Genomic DNA, 9,193 nt, shown 5'->3' on the forward strand with positions numbered 1-9,193 from the left:
ATTGCTTTCCTCTTTCATGAAGCTGTTGCAGGAGCAATGGGTCACCCACAAATGATGATGACCATTCCTCATCTCATATCATTTCCATATCTCAATGGGATAACTGCAGGGAAAAAAAAAAAAAAAAAAAAAAAAAAAGGAAAGCCTCTTGGAAGCTGTGCACCTTCAGAATGTAATGTGACAGTGTCCCTCTCCTGCCCAGCCGCTGCCCACTGCTCTCAAACACCAGACTGTGGGAGCTTCAGGAATTCTTCCTCTTGGGATCTGAAGTCAATCCCTTACCAGTGGCCCCGCAGTGATTTGTGCCAGGGGCTGCACTGCTTTTTGTGTCCCACATGAATTCCCCCTCCTCTGCCACAGCTACTCTTGTAGAATTTCTTGTGTCTGCCCCAGCTCCCAGCCTGTCCTCAGCATCCATCCTGGGCAGCCTGCTGTAGCTGAGGATGCCCCTGCCCACTGGACCAGATGAGCTTTGGAGGTCCCTTCCAACCCAAACCAGTCTGAGCCTACATTCAGAGCTGGATAAATCGTCTCAGGAGAGATTTTTGATGCTTTGGGACTGATTTTTTTTTTCTTTTTTGGTCAGCTCAATTAAAATGCTTTGCTTTGCTATTTCCAAACATTTTTATTATTATTTATTTTCCTTTTTTTATTATTGCAAAGGGATCCTTTAGGGTATGTACCTTTTTATATGTATTTAAAGAAGTATTATTATTTATTTTCCTTTTTTATTATTGCAAAGGGATCCTTTTAGGGCATGTACCTTTTTATATGTATTTTTAAAAGTATTATTATTTATTTTCCTTTTTTATTATTGCAAAGGGATCCTTTTAGGACATATATATTTTTTACATGTATTTTCTGTAATTATTATTTATTTTTCCTTTATTATTGCAAAGGAATCCCTTCATTTATGTATATTTTTATATGCATATCTTTTAAAAAATTATTATGATCTATTTTCCCTTTTGTTTATTATTGCAAAGGGATCCTTTTAGGGAATGCATATTTTTTGTATGTACTTCCTTTAATTATTATTATTTATTTTCCTTTATTATTGCAAAGGGATCCTTTTTTTAATGTATATTTTTATATAGATATCTTTTTTAAAATCACTATGATTTATTTTCCTTTTTTTATTATTACAAAGGGATCCTTTTAGAGCATATATAATTTTTACATGTATTTTCTGTAATTATTATTTATTTTTCCTTTATTATTGCAATGGGATCCTTTCATTTATGTATATTTTTATATGCACATCTTTTTAAAAATCACTATGATTTATTTTCTTTTTTTTTTAATTATTGCAAAGGGCTCCTTTTCCTCCACCCAACATATTATGTGTATCAAAACTCAGTAGTATGCCTGCTCATGGGGAAAGAGGAGACAAGAGACAAAGCATCAACAGGCGTGGGAATGACCTGCAGCATCTGGGACACTTGGTGAGTCTCCAGCCCATGTTATGTAAGACATAAAATCATGCAGCTCTGTTCCAAAAAGATGTAAGCAGACAGAAGGGAAATGATGGCAAATGGCTGCTCCCAAAGATAAAGGTCCTTAGCTCTAGCTTCAAAGTTTTTGGCTCCTTGACAAATGCTAAACCCTGCTTGTTGAATCTGAGTTTGCTCCACGGCAAAGGCTTGGCTCTGAAATGTGTTTGCTGATAAAGGGAGAGATGTTTGCAGCAGAAATATCCACAGCTAAGAATGGTTTGCAAATGTGTGGCTGCAGGGACTGGCTGGTGGTAAAAGGAAGCCTGTGCTGGGCTGACTCTGCTCACATTGGAGTCAGGGGAAAAGTTGTGACACGTGGCAGGAGACAGAAGGGTAAGCTGTGGACTCTCAACCATCCTCCCACTCTCAATGTGTGGTATTTGATGTCCAAATGAGGCAGGCACTTATGCTTCCAAAGGGGTGAAGTCATCAGAGTGGAGCAAATTTAGAGCAAGGAGCTGTGTGATTACGTAGAGAACAGATCTCTTAGTAACCCAAAAGTAGGTCATTCCCTCCTGCTGCAGTGGGTGGGGAGATGGACACTACAGGACAGTGAACTGGATGGGACAAGACTGCAGAAGACCCAACACAGAGCTGTCTCTGTGGCACCATTTTGGTCAGAATTTTTTTTTTAAAGACCCTGGTGGTTGCTGACATGTCTTGGACATGCCCAGGAGCCAGCAACCTGGGCAAGGGCATCCTGGCTTTGATCAGAAGGACTGTGGTGAGTCGGTCAGGAGAGGTTCTGCTCCCCCTCTACTCTGCCTTGGTGAGGCCACATCTGCAATGCTTTGTCCAGTTCTGGGCCCCTCAGTTCCAGAAGGACCTCAGGGAACTGCTTGAGAGACTCCAGTGCAGAGGCACAGAGCTGCTGCAGGCAGTGGAACATCTCCTGTGAGGCCAGGCTGAGGGAGCTGGGGCTTGGAGCAGAGGAGCCTGAGGGCTGCCCTCATTGCTGGGGATAAAGATGTGCAGGGCTGGAGCCAGCCTCTGCTCAGGGATGTCCAAGGACAGCACAAGGGGCACTGGGGGCAAGCTGGAACAGAGGAGGTGCCTTGGGAAAGTAAAGAGAAACTTTGTCACTGTGAGGGTGCTGGAGCCCTGGAGCAGACCCTGCCTAGTGCCACTACTCTGGGCTTCCCAGGGTCAGCTGTAAGGGCTGAGGGAGGGGGCAAGTGGAGGAGGGTGTGGGTTAGATGAGTAACTCCCTCCTAGTAACAACTGGAGGAGTTCCAATCTGTGTAGGCTTGGCACTGTGGGCGTTGTTTGACAGCCGTGCTGGTGTTCAGTCAGCGCTTGGACTCGATGACCTCAGAGGTCTTTTCCAAACAATCCAGTGTGGCTCTCTGATCCAGGGGCATTCTGACCCAGAGGTGCTCCACAAGAGAGTTCAGCCAGCACTCAGGTGGCTAGGCTGAAAACTCTGGTGTGGGATGAAAACAAAAGAAAGGAGGGGAGGACACTGCTGCAGCTCAAACCCCATCTACTGCTGGAGTTCTGTCATCAGTAGTGGGTCAGACACTGCCCATCTTCCTCACTTGGAGTTAGTTCACTGACTTCATCAGGGCTACTCACACTCTTCACCTCTCGTAAGTAAGGGTGAAAGGATCATACCTTAATCCCTAGACTGCATTTCAGATCTCTTTACCCAGCCCCTAAAATTTTGATGCTGTCTGTTCAGAGGGAAGAAGTGAACTGTGAAAGCCCCTGGGCTTGGCTGGAAGAATTGAGATTGTGTCGGTGTGTCTGTTTTGAACTTTGCAAGGAAAAAATTAAAAAGACAGTTTCAAACCATCATAGTGATGCTGCTTTGGAAGAAATCAGCTGTACAAAGCACCTCTCAAAAGTGCTGCAGAGTCACTTTCTGGATAGGCAGTTTTCATCCTAGTGAGGTTTTTTGACATATGGTTATGTAAAGCATCTAATAGCAAACTCCATCCATTTTACACCTCCCAGAAGGCAACAACTGCAGGAGTTAATGCAGAATTATTTTTAGTATGTATTCAAGTTTATTCACACTGAAAGGTGGTACTTATCTTTTGTAATTTTAGAGTAGTTATTTGAATAAAAACAGGAGTATGGTTCCATTTTAACTGCCAGGTGACATTTGGAGCTGCTTATAAACCTCTCCCAAGAGGTGAAAATCATCATTTTTCTTTTTTCTTCTTTGCAACATCTCAGCAGTACACACAACACATGTGTGTCTGTGGGTCTGTGAGTGTGTCTGTGGGTCTGTGAGTGTGTCTGTGAGTGTGTCTGTGAGTGTGCTCAGACCTGTCTGTAAATGCAGAAAGTGTAAATAATCTCCTGTATGCTATGAGACTATTATGCCATAAGCAGTGAAACTATCCAGGGGCCAGGAAAAAGTGGAATTTTCAGTGTTCTGTGTAGGGAAAGCTTTGCTGAGGTTCCAACACCCCTTTGAGCCCAAATTCCACAGTGCAGTGTCACCAGAGGAGCTGTTAGATGCAGATCTGTGGCTGAGCCCTTACCCTAGAGCTGGGTAGATATTTCTGTCAGCCCAGTAACAGAGCCCTTCACCCCTCCAGGGACTGTGCAGAGGCTGCAAGTTTCTCCTGGTTTGGGATCATTCCTTAGATAAGCCTTGTGCTGTTGTTTCTGCTGTAAGGGATCAGTGACAACCAAGGGGACTGTAAAATCAGCTGTGGTTTTGGTGGAAGGAGGTCAACTGTTTCTCCAAGGGCACATGTAGGGGTCTGGCTGGGACAGACTAACACAGGGACAACAGCCAAAGGTTGGCAAAATGCTCCTGTGACTCTGAGGTGGTGTGGAAATGTCATTTGCCCAATTTTCTTGGATCTGATGTACAGGAGGGCGAATATAAACCTCTTATTTAGAGATCAGTGTGGGGCTGACACTGGGGGAAAAAAGCTATGCAGTAAAAATAATCATTGAGTCATGATGCTAATGAGGCTGCAGTTATGCAATCCCAAGTCCCCCCGATTTCCTTTGCAGGCAATGCACCACTGCACATTTGGAAACTCCAGGACAACTTGGGTTGCTCCTACTTGGGGGCCTCTTGGGATCTCTGTGCAGAGCCCTCTTGCAGCAGAAAGCGCAGCAGAAAGCACAGCAGCTCTCTCAGCATGTTGGCTCTCGCCCAGCAAACATGCCATGGAACTGTTGGGATTGCAGGGGTCATTTACAGTGATGTTCCTAGAGGGCACCACAAGAGCCCAGGTTTTGCTGCACTGCTGGAGGTGGTGGCTCCCTGGTGCCCTTCTGCCTCCCAGCCTCACCTGATCCCCTCCTGCCCCTTCAGCTGTGTCCAGCACAAGACACAAAAGCAGCAAAGCAGCTCCTCTGTAACCCATTCCAGGGAGGGACTTTTCTTACCCTAAACACCTCAGAAGTTTTAGGGAAGATGGAGCTGCTCAGAGTCTTCACATTCTTCTTTGTCAAACTAAGAATAATAGAGAAGAAGTTCAGCTCTTGAGTTGGTTTGTTTAAAAAAAAAAAAAAGCCCTCTGTATGTGACTTTATTTAGACCATCCATCAAGCAGGGTCTCAGCAACAACATTATTTAAGCTGAAATGGGAGGGCTGCTATTAGTCTTGCAAATTCATAAGATAAACAGATGTTGACATTCCATTTGTTGTAGCCAGTGGAAGAATAAATTACAGGGCACACATTGTGCAGAAAATACTTGAGCAAAGGAGAAATCAGTGTCCTTCATGGGGGATCTTCTGCTAGCATCATAGATCTTGCATGCCCTGCTTGTCTTTCTGTTGGGTGAGCTGAAGTGTGCACTTTGTATTCTTTGAGCAGGGAATCATTTTAACTCAGCTAAGGATGGAGCATCTGTCCAAGGAGTCTTTGGTCAGTAAACAGTGGAAAATCTATTTTCCTATTAAATGTATCCCAACCCTCTCCCTGTACATCGTGGCTGCTGAGAAGAGCAGCTGCAGGAATTCTCCTCAGCAGGCTTTGCTGTGCAGGAAGCGATGGCTGCTTGCAGGCATCTCCATGCAAAGAAGAGAAATGCTGTGAGGGGTCAAGGTCAGGCAGCTGGGCTACAGAAAGCATAATGAATGTCAAGTAAGTGAATTCCAGAGGGGTCACATCCCAGAGGAAAGCAGAGGTGGGACTGGGTTGGGTAATAGGTTTTACATCAGTGGCCCCAAGCCCACCTCATCACTGAGCTGATGTTGGCATCCAGAGGGGCTTGGATGAGCTTGAGAAGTGGGTCTGGGTGAACCCTCCTGGGGTTCAACAGAGACAAGTGCGAGGTCCTGCACCTGGGGCAGGGCAATCCTCTCTATCAACACAGGCTGGGGGATGAAGGGCTGGAGAGCAGCCCTGTGGAGGGGGATTTGGGGCGCTTGGGGGTGCAAAGCTGGACATGAGCTGGCATTCAGCACTGCCAGCCCAGCCCCTGGGTTGGGTTGATCCCCAGCAGTGTGGGCAGCGGGGGCAGGGAGGGGATTCTGCCCCTCTGCTGTGCTCTGCTGAGACCTCCCCTGCAGTGCTGGGGCAGCTCTGGAGTCCTCAGCACAGACAGGGACCAGAGGGAGCAGGGCCAGAGGAGGCCACAGCAATGCTGGCAGGGCTGGAAGCCCTCTGCTGGGAGGCTAGGCTGAGAGAGTTGGGGTTGTTCAGCCTGGAGAAGAAAAGGCTTCAAGAGACCTCTCATTGCTTAAAGAGAGATCAGAAAGCTGGGGACAGACTTTTGAGCAAGGCCTGTTGTGACAGGACAAGGAGGAGAGGATGGTTTGAACTAAAAGAGGAAGATTCAGACTGGATAGAAGGTAGAAAATTTTTCCACCCTGGCTTAGGCTGCCCAGAGAGGTAGGAGCTGCCTCATCCCTGGAACTCTTCCAGGTTAGGTTGAATGGAGAAGTTCTGCCTGTCCCTCCCTGCTATGCTCTCCCTTCCCCCCATCTGTCTGCAGCCCTTGCCTGCTTCAGCTCCTCAGCTGGGCTGGGGCTTCTAACCATTGCTGCCATGCAAATAGTAAATGATAAGGCACAGTCCAAAGATATTTACACAGGCAGCAGAGGGAGTTTGATTATTTCTAAGAATGCTCTCAGGAGCTCTCAGGTTTGGACATCAATTAATTAATTGTGCTCTTCATTTGGTCTAATGGGAGCCAAGGCTGGGAGTGAGCAGCCCTTGCTGGGAACCAAATGTGGAACAGCAGATGCTAGGAGAGATTTTGCTGGGAGATTGGATTTCATCAACTCTTCTGCACTGTGAGTGCTACAAATCTGGGAGCTGGGTGGGCCAGACTGGAAAAGAGAGGTGGCAGATGGGATGAGGGGAAGATGATTAATAAGAACTCAGGCAAGTAGCCTTGTATTAGCTCCTGCTGCCTGTTTGGAGTTGTGTTGACTGAAGATGGAAGTAGCAGGAGGTGGTGCAAATGGGAAGAGGACTGGGAGTGATGTGAGCTAAAACCTGTGATGACAGCCTCAGGATGTGGAAGTTCTCAGCCCTTTGGTGTTGGGTCTGGTGTGAGGCAGGTCTGGAGGGTGCAGGTCACAGCAAAGCAGTCTTCTGATTTTGTGTTTCAGTCTAGAAGGAGCACTGCAGATGGAGCCTGAGTAGATGCTAATGAGAGCTGGGGAAGAGTTGCCAGCAACGTGCTCTGAAAAGTGATTGGGTTTAGTTTCTTAACCAGTGGAGGAAGGGGTTGAGAGGATCACAGAACCACAGAATGGAAGGGGTTGGAAGGGACCTCTGAGACTGAGTCCACCCCCCCCCTGCCAGAGCAGGATCACCCAGGAACACATCCAGATGGGTCTTGAAAGCTTATGGAAAAGGAGGCTCCACAATCTCTCTGGGCAGCCTGCTCCAGGGCTGCAGCACCCTCACAAGAAAGAAGTTTTTCCTTATGTTGAGGTGGAACCTGCTAGGCTCCAGTTTGTATCCAGTGCCCCTTGTCCTGCCACAGGACACCACTGAAAAGAGCCTGGCCCCTGCTTCTTGACACCAACCCTTCAGATATTTATGCACACTAAGATCTCCTCTCAGTCTTCTCTTTTCCCCAGGTCTCTGGGTTTGGAATTTGCCTCCTTGCAGTTGCATATCACCCTTTGGGCTTGGGAAAAGGGGAAAAAAAGGGATAAATAGGAATGTAGTCACCAGCTCCCTGCAGCAGGTTGAGAAAGAAGGATGGGGTTGGGAAAAGAGGAGCTGCTGCAGAAAAGCATCTGCCAGACAGCCAGGCAGGCAGCAAGGAGGAGGGACAAACTTTTAGATCAGTGAGGAACTGTGAGGGCAAAGCTGCTCAATCAAAAGCTGGTGACAGGGAGCCACGGGGCTTGTCTGCACTTAAATGACATCGTTTACACTCTGCTTCTTACCTCTCCTCATGCTGCAGATCCCCTTAGGTGCTGCTGAATGCAGATCTGGCCCCTGCTGTGTCAGGCACAACACACAGAGAGAGGGAAAGAAATAAGAAAAAAGAAAATCCTTCCTTGGCCCAAGGAGCTCATGATGGAGAGGAAGGAGTGTTCTGATGAAAAATTGCATCACCAGTTCTGAGCTGGAGGCCGTGGAAGGTTGTGGTGGGGGACAGAACATTGCTGGGAGTTCTGTTACAAAAGCAAATGGTCTGTGTAAGGAGGAAATGACTGTGGGCTGAGCAGGTGACAAAGGGAACCTTGGGAGTACAGCAGCTTCAGGTTGCTGAGGAGGAAAGATTCGTTTTAGTGGTACAGAGATGCTGGAGACTTCATCTGATCCTGGCTTTTAGTAGGGTACAAATCTTCACCCATTCTAACCCAAAGACACAAATCCTCTGTGGTTCCCTGAGCTTTGTGGCTTTCATTTGAAGCTTGAGAAGCCTTGGTAACCACTTGTGCCTTGACATCTCTTTGGACATTAGGAAGAAGTTCTTTACCATGAGGGTGGTGAGACACTGGAACAGGCTGCCCAGGGGGGTGGTGGAAGCCTCATCCTTGGAGACATTCAAGGTCAAACTTGATGAGGCCCTGAGCAAGATGCTCCAGTTGAAGACGTCCCTGGTGACTGCAGAGGGGTTGGACTAGATGAAATTGAAGGGTCCCTGGTGACTGCAGAGGGGTTGCTCTGGATGACCTTTAAAGGTCCATGACATGGTGACTTCTTCCAGTGAAGAACCCCAGCCTTCAGCAAGTGATGAATGCTAGGCATGAGCAGGATTCAGGCAGTCTTGTGATCCAAAATTATCTCTTTTTAAACAGTTCCAGGGCACTCATAACACAAGGGCAGCCTGAGATTAAGGCAGGAGCAGAATTCATGGCCAGGAAGAGGCTGTGGTGAGCCCAGCTCAGCCCTTGAGTATCCATGGTGGCATTTGGGGATTCCTCTAACCAGGGAACTGAGAAGAGCTTATTTAATGTAACAGAGTAAATAGCCAACGACCCTGAGCTTGGCAAAGAGAGAATGTGCAAAAACTTGCTACAGAATTTAGGATAAATAAGAGGCTTTTGTTTGTAGCCCTTGGTAGGAGGAAGCCTGAAGATGTGCAGCTGGTTTTAAGCCAAACTTTTTTGGTCGGCTGGCAGGGAGCGTTCACAGGGAGGTGTTTGGTGATAGCAGGAAAGTGGACTCTGTCAAGGAATGATTGCTTCTGGGAGCTGGCTCCTAGCTACAGAAGGATGCATCCAGAGCCTGGGGTGCCCTTAACTACCCCCACAACCTGGTAAAGCTCCAAATCATCCTGAGAGCCAAGAGAGAGGAAGTTTTTCTAT

The sequence above is a fragment of the Indicator indicator genome, chromosome 18, assembly GCF_027791375.1.
Source record: "Indicator indicator isolate 239-I01 chromosome 18, UM_Iind_1.1, whole genome shotgun sequence".
Taxonomy (NCBI): Eukaryota; Metazoa; Chordata; class Aves; order Piciformes; family Indicatoridae; genus Indicator; species Indicator indicator.